Source organism: Triticum dicoccoides, chromosome 7A (assembly GCF_002162155.2).
Source record: "Triticum dicoccoides isolate Atlit2015 ecotype Zavitan chromosome 7A, WEW_v2.0, whole genome shotgun sequence".
NCBI classification, from domain to species: Eukaryota; Viridiplantae; Streptophyta; class Magnoliopsida; order Poales; family Poaceae; genus Triticum; species Triticum dicoccoides.
Genome location: NC_041392.1, coordinates 546,283,810 through 546,298,013, shown reverse-complemented (window position 1 = coordinate 546,298,013; position 14,204 = coordinate 546,283,810).

Here is a 14,204-nt window from a genome sequence, read left to right as displayed (position 1 = left end):
TCAAACCGAGAAGACTGCATTTCAGCAAAATCCTTCATGGAACAAGCAGGAAAAGGAGAAACACAGATGGAGGACTCCATGCTAAACGCATTACTGGAGGAATGGACAGAACAAGAACAGTTCAACCCAGACGACACAACTGTACTCCCTGCAGGTTTCGCAAATGTATGCATACCTCACCCACAAAAACACCACCGCCATTACTACGATAGAATATTTAACTAAAACCACACACTCTCTTCCTTGAAGCTGGTGCTCGGTCTCAATTATGATAACGAAGAGCTATCAAAATTCAACGAGGACGAAGCACTAAAAGGATTTGAACTCCTCGTGGGAGGTAAAGACATCCTCCATTCGAAGATGGTAAGTTCAGTATTATTACCTAGCACATGACCTATTCTCTTTGAGCTTTCAATGATAAAATGATCTCCGCTCTCAACGTAGATCATGATACCTCGCCACACAAACAACCACTACACGCTCTATGTTGTGAACAAGTTCAGAGATAGCATCAACATCCTTGACTCACTGAACTACGTAAACTACGCCGATTTGTCTTGGAGTCAACACCACGTGCATCGAGAAGAACTGGTACGTACTTTGTGTACATTGATTTCCTCTTTTCCTCATGATAGTATGATACTCTTACTTTCCTCAATGCCGCACCCAAACAACAAAACCATAATGCAATAACAGATGAGAAGGATGTCCGTGCTGATGAACAAGCACCACAGACTAAAACACAAGAACGAACCAAACTGGGAAAGGATAGCAGAAAGGCCTCACACGGTCTGCACACCAAAGCAACAAGGAACACAATGCGGTCACTTCACGACCCAATTTGCGAAATACTATAATGGGAAAGAACTGGTCAAGGACAGAGAGGATTTTCATGTAAGTTACCACTACATACACGTCAAATAACTTGATTTCTTTATTACCGTAATTAGTTTATTAACAATTGTGAACAACACGTAACTATAAACCATACATTTTCACACGCCTGCAGCCCAGCAAGGTCGATGCCGAATGGAAACCGGAGTACGTATACACACTCATATTCGGTAAAACCAACCAAATAAAGGACCATCAACTTCCTGGAAAACTCAAAGATTACAAAGCAGAGACTGCAAACCTTTTTCACCCATGAAAGGTAATATAACTATTTTCATTTTTACCATCAGTCAACATTACTAGAGCTTCAAATATTTCTTTTAGAAACAACAGCCATAATTTTTTATCTGCTTTAACAGAGCGAGACGTAAAAAACCAGCATCAGTTAGAGAGCAGCAAGAAATACCCGCAACACCGGCATTCGTTTCTACACATGGATAAGGCAAACGAGCTCTACAACATAGTAATGAGTGACACATGGCAGGATGAATTCAAAAGGTAACTTGGTTCCTTTTACACCTCAAATTACCTAAAGTTAGGTAGCAATCACACAAATCAGAAAGGAAACGACAAAGAACCTTAAATTCCCGTTTATCAAAAGGAAGTACTTGGTTAATGACTTTCTCAACAAAAATTTCTTCTACTGCCCTGAATGTAAGCAGAAAAGTAGTATTCTCGAGAGATCAACCATAGAAAACTTTTACTGGATCAAAGCTAAAGGAAATATTTGGGCCTGCAAACAAGAAAAATCTTCAAGGAATGGAAAATAAGGTGCTCGATGAGTTAGCGGAGGTAAATAAGCATCAACCAAACTATACACAAAAGACATAGACTATTATTAGGCCCAAGCTTTGCGGAGGTAAATTTCAAAAAAAAAATCACAGTGATCATATGAACTCATCTTTTTCAAACTATTGTTTAATCTCTTAGTACCAATCTATTTTTTCTAACTCATTTTTATCGTTTTTATTTGTTACCTCCAGCATATTCTGGGTTTAAAGAATAAAAGAAAATCTATGAAGGACTTCAGAGTTGATTTCACACAAGAAAAGGATGTCTTGGTTCCTTTGTTCCTTAAGAAATGTCAATCAGAGAAGCTCAAAACAACAAAAATGGTAATAGCGTTTTCCACACAACAAAATAAAAATAAGCATTTCAAATAGAATACTATATTCTAAACTCTCCTCTAACAATAAAACTTTTGTACCACAGGTATTCATGTCATTTGAAAAGGAAGACCGATACACACTATTGGTGCTTGACAGATATAAAAGGAAGCTTCAAATCATCGAACCTGAAGAAACCTCTCTTGAAGAATTGAGAAGGCAAGAATACCTGAAAAATCAACATGATCGACATGTGCTTGATGGCAAACTAATTAAGCAGATTGCTAACATGGAAAACAACAAAGCCATCAAAGAAAAGGACCATCACAAATACCACAACCATAAAGACAAACTGGTAAGAATTGTAAATAACGCCATCTTTCAGTTTTACAAATTATACTACATGTATCTCTAAAACAAAAACAAAATGCAATTCCCAGTTTCCCAGGTTTAAAGAAGTATACGAAATATTACTGGGTGAAAAATTCGAAAAGGAAAATACCAGATGGGGTGTTGAATTTTTACAGGGTGTTCCAAAGGTGAACAAAGGTGAAACCCCGTTTGCTGTTCTAAGGTTCGCGCATCTCTTTGATGGCAACCACTTCATCTAAGAGATTGATAATTTCGACGTAAGTTTTCACTTAAAACTCGCAATAAATCTTCTAGGTATCATACAACTACATTACCTAATACTGATGTGTTTTTTCTCCTTTTTTTCACTGACCTTTTTATAGGATGGCACGGAACAATGGAAAGCACAACAACTGTGCAAGCTACTATTTAGCGATCAGAATACAATCGAACCCAGCGAAATGGGCGATGAGATTAGAAAGATCTACGAAGACATCACGGAATAAAAAGTTGTTGATAAGCGAATGAGCCTAGCTCCATCGAAACATCAGAAGACGGGTTTAACCGCACATCATATTGTAATAATGAAGCAACAGACTATTTTTATTGATGTAGTTCCTTGATTCTTCAGTAACCAAGCATTCGAACACAAGCTGGTGCCCATGCCCCAACTATCAATACAGGCGGTTGATGACCATGCCCCATAAAGCACCAAGTCCGTCCCTAGACATACGTGCGTCACGTCGACACGCCGTGACTCTACATACTACTCACGCATGACCGCTGGTGACTTTGATGTTTGACAAACATTCCCCCTTTCTGAAACTGTGTGCTGCCGAATGCCACCAACCTACAGAATGAGTCTGGCGTGAGTACAAATGTGACTCTCTAAATGAGTATTCAAACAAATGCATGTGGTGCCACCCACTCGCGCCGTTAGAGACCTCACACCTGTGCATCCACAATGGTGCCTTCCTACCTCAGTATTAGCAAGCAAGCCTCTCCGACCACACCACCATGCATCCCGAGGGTTAAGGGCCAGTGATCCCTCTCAAAGCCCCACACCACTCCATGCCTGTGATGCCAGACACGCGTGACTCTCTAGAGGCTTCACAACCGTGACTCCCTAACTTCGTATTCAGAAGCATGCCTCTGGTATCACACTTTTTAACATCCACAAGATTGATAGTTGTTCGCAACAAGAAAAACCCCACTTCCGTGCCTCTTGGTTCTTCACCTCCGTGCCTTCTGTAACTGCATCTACGTGCCTAACGTGTCACGCCCCGCGACTCTTACATGGTCATGGTACCACGCCCATGTCTCTTCACAAACGTCACAACAGTGCATCTCTAACCGAGCATTCCAACACATGCCTCTGAGACCACACTACTGTGCACCCACAACATCGATACCCATGCATCGAGAAGTCGCAATACCGTGCCTTGCGTACCTGGATCCAGGTGCCTCTCTCACATGACACTTGCCATGACTCTTACATGCCCCATGATGCCGCACAACCTTGACTCTGCACACTTCCAAACCGTGACCCTGTACCTATGTATTCGGAGCTCAACTCTGCTACTCTGTCCACGTGCCTCCGGCTCCTGTAGTAACACACGCCGATGACTCTAGAGACTGCAAACATGTGCCTCTCTAACTGCGTCTTCCGACCCATACCACTCCTGCCACTCCTCAAGAAGTCGCGCTTGTGTGAACAACTAAAGTGTACTTAGTGCAAAAAGACTGCTTTGCATTTTGTTGTTTTTAGAGTAAAAAGCAACATTACTACTTCAAAATCACATGATTGCTGAATAAACATAGTACTTAGCAAGCTAAATAACTTGCTCAATCACATAAACAAACTACAACTTGACATAAGGAAACTTGTTTAACCTAATACAGATGACATTAGAAACTGCTTCGTTCTAACGGAAGTAAACTACGAACCTGACACAATAGAAAGGACAAGCATAAACATAAGCAACTCCACGACCAGTTTTCTTTGTTTTCGTCATCACTAGTATCCGTAGTAAGGATCGTCATAATTCTTCTCTGCCTCTTTTGCACTCTCCAGACCTACTCTGATGTTTTCAATTCTCTTCCACGACTCGTAGGTTGCGTATGCATCTATCGCTGCATACTCAATGAGGTAATTTGGCAGTGGGCTGATCCCCCACAGTTTATGGTCTTCAACTCTATCAATCTTATCCTTCATCTGTTTGTAGAATGGGTGGATCACGCTCCCTGCAACATCATCCAAAGAGTGGTACCTCTTTCTTCCCTTGAAAGGAACTCTCCATTTGCGCTGGATGTCGCTGTACTTGTCGGGGTTGATCTCCAAACCAGAACTTCGCATCATCTCTTTGTCACCTTCAATACTGAAGCCGGCAAAGGTGTATAACCTGTCCTCCTTCAGGAACGGGCGCAGGCTCTTGGGCCTGCAGGGGGGATATCACATTTAAGGTGGATTCATCAAGTATCGATCAAGTACATACTTATATAGTACGTATAATTCATGGACGAAAACATTTCAGAAACTGCTATGCAGATTTTAGAAATAAAATACAAGCACATCATGTTATTTTTATTTTTGGAATTTACACTTGAACCAATTACCTATCTACTTCTTAGCCACGTTAACACATCAATTAAAGAAACTGAACTACACTAGAACATGAAATATAGAAAATACACTAGAACCTAAAGTACGCTAGAACTCGAGTTCGGAAAATAATCTCGTACATCAAACCCATAAATTAATCTAGTGCATCAAATACATAAACTGATCTGGTGAGTCAAGTTCAAAATCTATTGTGCTGCATCTACTTCAGAAACTTCACTGATACATCAAGTCAATAAACCAATTTAATCAAATTTTTGGGTGAAAAGATAATTAAACAGAAGCATGGAGAGGTTGAAACTGTAGGATGGTTCACCATTTTGTTGCCGCGATGATGTGACATACCAAACAGAGTTCCTCCATGCATAACTGTAGAACCATTGCCCTTTGCGGAGGTTCGTCCTCCCTGGTATACTCGGCATCAACGCTGATGTACTGAGGGTACAAGCCGTAGACCCTCTTCAGGATCCTGCTGATCATCTTGTCGGCTTCCTCAGGATTGCTGGTGCATACGACATCCAGCTTTTCCTTGCCATGGATGTCAACCTCCTTGAGGTGCACTTTGTAGTCGTGCTTCTGACCGGGGACCTGAACGTCGTCGACCTCCGTGCTCTAGTCGGACGTCTCCCCACGGGCACGCTTGGCAGATGGTTCCTCCGCCATTACGCTCCTCCAGCGATGGCCGCCTTGACACAGAGATTGTGAGGAGATGCTAGTTGAGATGGAATGGCAATAGTGTTTTCAGAATTGAGCGGCTATGGAAGCGCAGTTACCCTTTTGTGCCAAGGTCTGGGTCGTGGAGGAGGCGGTTGGACGCGGTCTCGTCGTGGTAGAGAGGGCGGAAGACATGCGCTTGTCGTTGCTGTGCGTCGAGGCAACTGCCGAGTGGCAATGCTCGCGCTTGGCGGGAAAAAGCAACCGTCAAATTGTCCGATTAAGCACGTAACAAATGTTATTGCTCGCACCTTTCCCGACGCACGCCGGTACTACCACACGACCAATGCTGCACAGACTTCACACATGTGGACCCACAACCGATACTCTCTGAGTACTATTCGCACCGATGCCTCTACTACCAAACTTCCCAACACATCACCCTCACGTGCCTGTGGCGACACACGCTCTTAACTCTAAAGACTTCACAACCGTGACTCTCTGAGTAAGTCTTCAGATGCATGCCCCTGCCACCACATATTTGTGCATCCACAGAGTTGATACCAGTGCCTCTAAAATTCCAACATCGGTGCCTGTAGAGCCTGGTGTTCCATGCCTCACACGTCTATTAAGATGCTATAGCGAACAAAAAAACCAGGCGACACGAATCTTGATACTAAAATCAGACCGCCGAAGATTACATATGGTTCCATCATTTCCATTTCTCCCACCTCCACTACTCTCTTCCTTCCTCTCTTCCACAGCAAAATCTCAAAACATTCCACACTCACACAAGATCTCCTCATAGGTTCATTACACGGACCCAAATTCCAAGTAGAGTTCGCCTCGCAAAACAACCGCCACCATGCTTCGCCAACCACCCTCCCACTTCGAGATACACACCATCAAACGGTGCACCCAACAACACAAAGTACCCACCCGACGACGATGAAGCAAGGACTTCAACACCGCCGGCGGAGATCACAAAAAAAAATGAACAGACAAAATCGACCGATGGAAGCGAGAAGCCAAACACAAGCAATCGAATGTATATAACAATCTATCCCATTACATTCCATTTTCTAGGGACAACAACCCTAGCCACCACAAAAAGCCGAGTTTTGCACTATCCAAAATCAACTTGTCTCAAAAATTGAAGTACCGTACACATGACATTTAATAGAAACGCTACTGCTCCCCGCTACGGAATTTTCACCACACGATATGTGCTTAAAAGTACTACACCTGCCACATCACTAACTATAATACCTCAAACGATCCAAATACTTCGAGCATACTAAGAACTCAAACTTGGTAATTACACCAGATTTTCTCGGCCCGTTGTCCCTTGATTGTAACTATGTTCAAGTTAAGTGCCTCGTGTCCGTCACAGCAGTGTTTTTACTTCAGTGCCTCCTGTACCAGAATCCGTGCCTCCTGTACATTCTAAGCCCTGCCTCATGTGCATACATTCACGTGCCTCGCATGACACTTGCCGTGACTCCTTCGGGGCCCGTCCTGCCACACCCACGTCACTTCACAACCGTGGTTCTCTAACCAATTAGTCGGACCCATGCCTCTGCCGACACACTTTTGTGCATCCATAGAGTGCACACCCTTGACTTGAGAAAACACACGTACGTGCCTATTGTGGATTCACCTTTTCTGCCTTTCGTGACTGAACCAACGTGCCTCACGTGCCTAAAGAAACATGCGCCGTGACTCTTACATGGTTCCACTGCCACGCCCGCGTCACTCCTGAGACTTCACAGCAATGCCTCTTTAACCAAGCATTCTAACACATGCCTCTCCCAACGAAGTCTTGTACTACATCCACATGATTGATACCTGTGCCTTGAGAAGCAGCATGTCCATGCCTGTGTTGGCTTCAATTCCGTGCCTAATATGCTTACATCCACATGCCTGTAGAACCTGCACTTCCGTGCCTCGTGTGACTGCATCCACATGCCTGAAGAGAGGCTCCACTTCAGCACTACCACGTGACTTCGCAAACATGCTACCTTCATTTCTATGCCTACACGTACATGCACCCATGTGCCTCACGTGTCACTGGCCCAGACTATTAAGTGCCCCATAATGCCACACCCACGTGACTTCACGAACGTGGTTCTGTAACCGAGAAGTCGGACCCATGCCTCTGCCACCATACGTTTGTGCATCCAGAGAGTGCACACCCGTAACTTGAGAAAACACACGTAAGTGCCTCTTATGGATTCACCTTTTCCGCCTTCCGTGCCTGGACCAGCGTGCCTCACGCGCCTAACGAAACATGCACCGTGACTCTTACATGATCCCACTGCCACACCCGTGTCGAGCCCGAGACTTCACAACCATGCCTCTTTAACCGAGCATTCTAACACATGCCTCTCCCAACGCACTCTTGTACTACATCCACAGGGTTCATACCCGTGCCTCCAGAAGTAGCATGTCCGTGCCTGCGTTGGCTTCATTTCCGTGCCTGAGCTGCTTAAATCCACGCGCCTCACACGACATTGGCCTCCTATGCCTGCGTCAACATGCCTGTAGAACCTACACTTCAGTGCCTCGTGTGCCTGTATCCACATGCCTGTAGAAAGACTCCACTTCAGCACTACCACGTGACTTCACAAACGTGGTGCCTTCCATGCCTGACCCAACGTGCCTTTGTCGCTCCCGAGACTTCACAACCATGCCTCTTTAACCGAGTATTCTAACACTCGGACCCATGCCTCTGCCGCCACACGTTTGTGCATCCATAGAGTGCACACCCGTGACTTGAGAAAACACACGTACGTGCCGGTTGTGGATTCACCTTTTCTGCCTTCCATGCCTGAACAAACATGCCTTTGTCGCTCCCGAGACTTCACAACCATGCCTCTTTAACCGAGCATTCTAACACATGCCTCTGCCACTGCACTCTTGTACTACATCCACAGGGTTGATACCCGTGCCTCGAGAAGCAGCATGTCCGTGCCTGTGTTGGCTTCATTTCCGTGCCTCCGCTGCTTACATCCACCCGCCTCACATGACACTGGCGTCATGTGCCTGCGTCAACGTGCCTGTAGAACCTGTACTTCAGTGCCTCGTGTGCCTGCATCCACATGCCTGTAGAAAGGCTCCCAAGACTGTAGAAAGGCTCCACTTCAGCACTACCACGTGACTTCACAAACGTGGTGCCTTCATTTATGTGCCTACACGTACATGCACCCACGTGCCTCACGTGTCACTCGCCCAGACTCTTACGTGCCCCGTAATGCCACACCCACGTGACTTCACGAACGTGGTTCTGTAACCGAGTAGTTAGACCCATGCCTCTGCCGCCACACGTTTGTGCTCCATAGAGTGCTCACTCGTCACTTGAGAAAACAAACGTACATGCCTGTTGTGGATTTACCTTTTCTGCCTTCCATGCCTAACCCAACGTGCCTTTGTCGCTCCCGAGACTTCACAACCATGCCTCTGCCACCGCACTCTTGTATTACATCCACAGGGTTCATACCCATGCCTCGAGAAGCAGCATGTCTGTGCCTGTATTAGCTGCATTTCCGTGCCTCCGCTGCTTACATCCACGTGCCTCACACGACACTGGCCTGTCCCATGGTTCTCTAACTGCCTGTAGAACCCACACTTCCGTGCCTCATGTGCTTCCATCTGGAAGTGCCTATAGAACCCACACTTCCGTGCCTCCTGTGCCTACATCCATGTGCGTGTAGAACCTGCACTTATGTGCCTCGTGTGCCTGCATCATCCACATGCCTGTAGAGAGGCTCCACTTCTGCACTAACAGTCTCAACACTAAAAAAAATATTGTAGCACAACAAAACCCAGGCCAAGCATAACGAATCTTGATGCCCAAACGGACGGTTGAAGATTAGAGACGGTTTGATGGTTTCCATCTCTCCCTTCCTCTTCTACTAGCTTGCTTCCCCTTCCGCAAAGTAAATCTTGAAACCTTCATCACTCCCACGCGCTCTCCTCCTTCCTTCTGCACACAAACACAAACTCGAAATCAAGTTCGCGTCATCGGACAACCGCCACCGCGTTCACCAACCACACTCAAATCCGACAAACAAACAGCCACACTCTGCCCGTGACAACACCAATAACCCCGCCGGCTGCGGCGACCGACGGCGAGGACTTCAACAGTGGCGGCGGAAATCGCAACAAAAAAGGAGCAACGACACAATAAGCGGATGGAAGCGAAGAACACCGCACAAGCAACTGAAGGTAATTATCATTCTATCCCACTCCATTCCACCGGGTAGATCGTAGTGATTTTTCCACTTCCAGGAACAGCAACCCTAGCCACCGCTACCAAGGAGTTTTCTAATAACCTAAATCAATTTGCCTAACAAATTGAACTAGCGCAAAGATAAGATTTAATAGAAATGCTACTGCTCTCCGCCCTGGGATTTTCGCCATACGATTTGTGCTCAAAGGTAAAAAACCTGAAACATGAGTAACTAGAATACGTCGATAGATCCAAACCCCACAAGCATCCTGAGTGGCCTAAACTGATAACCATACGAGATTTTCTACATCCCTTGTCCCGTCAATGTAACCGTTTTTCAAATTAAGTGCCTCTGATGTGAAATACCGTGAATAAAGAATAGGTGTACCCTGTGCTTCTAGGGTTAAACAACCCGTGCCTCTCTATCCATGCAAATTTGTTTTCACACCACGCAGGGTTTTTTCCTGTGACACTCGACTCTGCTTCTAACACCTGCCCATTTTTTATGAAAGAATGACAAATCCTCACGAAGAAGCTAAAGCCCAGCAAAATACTGACGAAGACCCTGCTGAAGAGCATGCAAATCAGCAAGCTCCTAAAGGTTTGAGCAAAAAGTCTCCACTGTCCATCTACAAAAAACTATATTGAGAGTTATTAATAACTGAACTACTATCCTTGGCAACAATAACTTAAATATGTCTACAAATAAAACTACCTGCCACTTTTTATATATTTCTTTATAGAAAACATTAAAAATGTTCGCACACTATCTTATTTTTAATTCAAAAACAGTTTAACTTACCCAATAAATCTTGAATTATCATTAATGATATTCCTCCAATTATGAAATATCACCTGCAGAGTGCATTTTTCTCTCAGAAAATGCTTCACCCTTACTTCACTACCCCAGCTGCACTCATAACCATAATCATGGAAGACATATATTTTAAATGTGTATCAACTATTTTCGGACAAAAAGAACATCCTTTTTTGTTACCTGGTCATTATACAGGAAACGAAGACGGTGATATTCACAGCGCAGAAACAGCCAGCATGTCTCCTCATTCATCAGAAAAGGACACAGAACAAAACATGAGGAACAAACCACTTGCAGAAGAAATGATAACTTACACCAGGCTCAATAAGAATAAACATCTAGCAACAAGCAAAAAAGAGGAAATCAGATACAAGCACTGTTTTTACTCCTGGAGCAAAAAGGCAAAAGCAAAAGGACAATGCTGAAAACATCATCGACACTAGTACCTTGCAGCACCAGCCATTACCTCTAATGGTACTCCCGCCAACAGCACCAGCCTCCACGAAGAAACAAGCTGGACGCAAGAAGAAAAACAAACGATGAAGGGTAGAAAAAGAACAAGAAGATACCAACAACAAAGGTTCAGATACCAATGATGACGATGATGACAGGGAACATGATGCATATTTCATTCCTACAGAGGGCGATGATGCCGAAGAGCATGACACCGACGCAGAACATGACGACGATGTAAAAACACACTTATGTTTGGACTCAGGATCTAACGTTCCTTTCCAACAAAACCCTTTCATTTTGTCTTCTTAAATAGATCAAATCAGGACAGAAGGACAAAAAGAGAAGAAAGACAAGCGGGAAAGAATTGGCAGCACCAATAGTTGACGAAGAACAGCAAGAAACAAATGAAGAGAAATGCCAAATCAACGCAGGGGCAGCATTCGCTCATGTCAAGAAAGCATGTAATTTACTTAAAGACCGTCATAGGCAAGATATTAGGACGGCAGGATTTGGCAGCATAGAGAACTGCAAAATAATGGGCTCCATCTGCAGACCACTTGCAGCACACATCTACGACAACCTGGACATAGAAAGCATGACAATAACCTTCGGTGATGGTACCGAAGACAAGAAACTCAAGATTATCAAGGAAGCTATAGACAAGGTGTTTGGATACCCAAACGGCACGGAAAAGTCAGCACCAAGGCCAGCGAAGAGCCCAACTTCAATGAAAAAACTGATGTCAGACCTTGGCTTCAAACATACAGATTTCAGGCCAAAAGAACTGTTCACGGAGCTAAATGAATTGGTGGAACTAGATGACGAACAGTCAAACAGGACATCAGTTAAAATATTTTTCCTTAATTTTTTCCACAACGTTGTCTGCGGGTCAAGCGCCGCTATCTTCGCCCGACAAGCTATAATGGTAGAGGACATGGACTATCCAGAGATGGCAAAGATAGATTTCTGCGAGGTAATCGTCAAATGTATTAAGGAAGGAGCCAAGATATGGCAGAAACACAGAAATTTGCCTCGGGAAGAAAAGAACAAAAAGCATGTCAATTGTTTGGCACAGGGGCCAGTAATCATGTACCTCGACTCCCTGCTGCTGCCAACCGACACAAAAGAAATGCGGAAGATTGGAAAGACAATGGAGAAGACCTCATTACCTCGAGCAAACCATCTCAAAGAGAGTGACCTAGCGAAAATAGCTAGAGCACACATTAAAAGGGACGGAAAAGCACGACCAGATGACTATGAATTTGGCAAAATACAGGTATAGCTATATTGTACATAAATCAATCCTTCCCTTTTTGAAAACGGTTTCCATTCTAATTAACTACATTCCACCAAAACGATGCAGACATGGAAAGGAACAACAAAGAGGATCTTCTATGCCAACACAGCATCAACTTCGTCTTCAATTCGGCAGATAGCAGGAGAACATCGCAAACAACAGCAACACCAGAACACGACCAAACTGCTACCACCTCCACCCAAACGCCAGCGCGAACCACGTGTCGGCACCAGTGGAAGCAGGGAACCAAACAAAAGCATCAGCATAGGAGCAGAAGAAAGATTCCAAAGGATAAACAAATTGTTGGAAAAAGTACTCCATGAATCAGAACAGATACCCGCAGTAACCACCAGGGCTGAAAACCAATGCAACGAAAAGGAAAAAATACTGGATGAAAATAATAAGAACCTAGTCATGCAACAAAAAATTGCCCTGATGGATTGATTGGAACAACTCAGACAATTTCAGGACATAGTTTGCACAAGGTACCTGACAGACAACGCGACCCTGCAGACACTAGAGCAAGCAGAACCAGCAGCCTCAAATAGACTAGCCGATGCCAACCGCACGAATGAAATCGTAGCCACAACAGAACCAAGAGAAACAAGAAAAAAAGAAGAAGAAGACGAAGAGAGGAAGAGAAAAGCAAAATCAAGGGACATAGGCATTGACAAGAACAAGATAAAGCGGCAAAAATAGGTAAGTAAATACTAATGCATGGTGCCATGCGCACACTAAAGCAAACCCCTGTTTTCATACCTAAACTGAAAAGAACAACCTTAATGCTTTCAGAAACGTACCAATAGCGCGCCAGGACAAGATGAACTCCAACAGCAGGATGGTGTCAACAACCCCAAAAACACGAATGAACACAACAAACAAAGCAACCTCACAACAGACAATGCTACAACAACAACTACCCCAACACAAGCACAAGATACGATCGACGTTAAAACCTGTGAAGAGGTCAGTATGAACATCCATTTTTCCTTTCAAAACCGGATAGAGTTATAAGTGAACTGACAAACCTCCAACAAAATTTAGGCTCAGCTGAAGAACAATCAAGTCAGTAGCCCCGCCAAACAAATGCAAGAGCCTAACCCACAATCAACCGTTAGCATAACAAACGACAAAGAAGAAGAACACAACGAAGAGGAGGTAACTTCCATACCCCACTATTACCCACACCAAGAACTCATAAATGGCAGGAAAGAAAGTGAACCGCAAACTCATATTGTTTGATCTCCAGGTATCACAAGCACTGCAAGACCAAGAGACAACCCGTGATGAAATTGAACCCCATAGTGAACCTCAAACAGACGAAGGGGTCACACAACAGGAACTTTGTGTACAAGAGATTTCCAGCGCCACAACATTGCAGATCACCATCACAAGTACAAAGGAGAAAGCGCAAGACATCCCAACAGATGAGAAACAAGAGACTGTTATACCTGACAAAGAAACAGTAGATGCATGCACAAATAACCCAGTCATCAACACGGAGGTAAAAATTCAACAACAACAACCACTTTTCAAAATATTTTTATGATGTCTGAACTACCTAATACACCCCGCCACGTCAATACAAAGATTATAAGGGATGTCTCACCATTTTCTTTCAACAAATATAGGAAAGAAACAAGTACGCTGATCTCGAAGATCAAGAACTTCAAACAACAACATCTGAAGAGGTTGAAGAGGTGAGGTTACAAAGCTCAGACACAAATGAAGTTCAATCTATAATTTCAATTTTTATTAAACAGGAAGAGGAAGCAAGC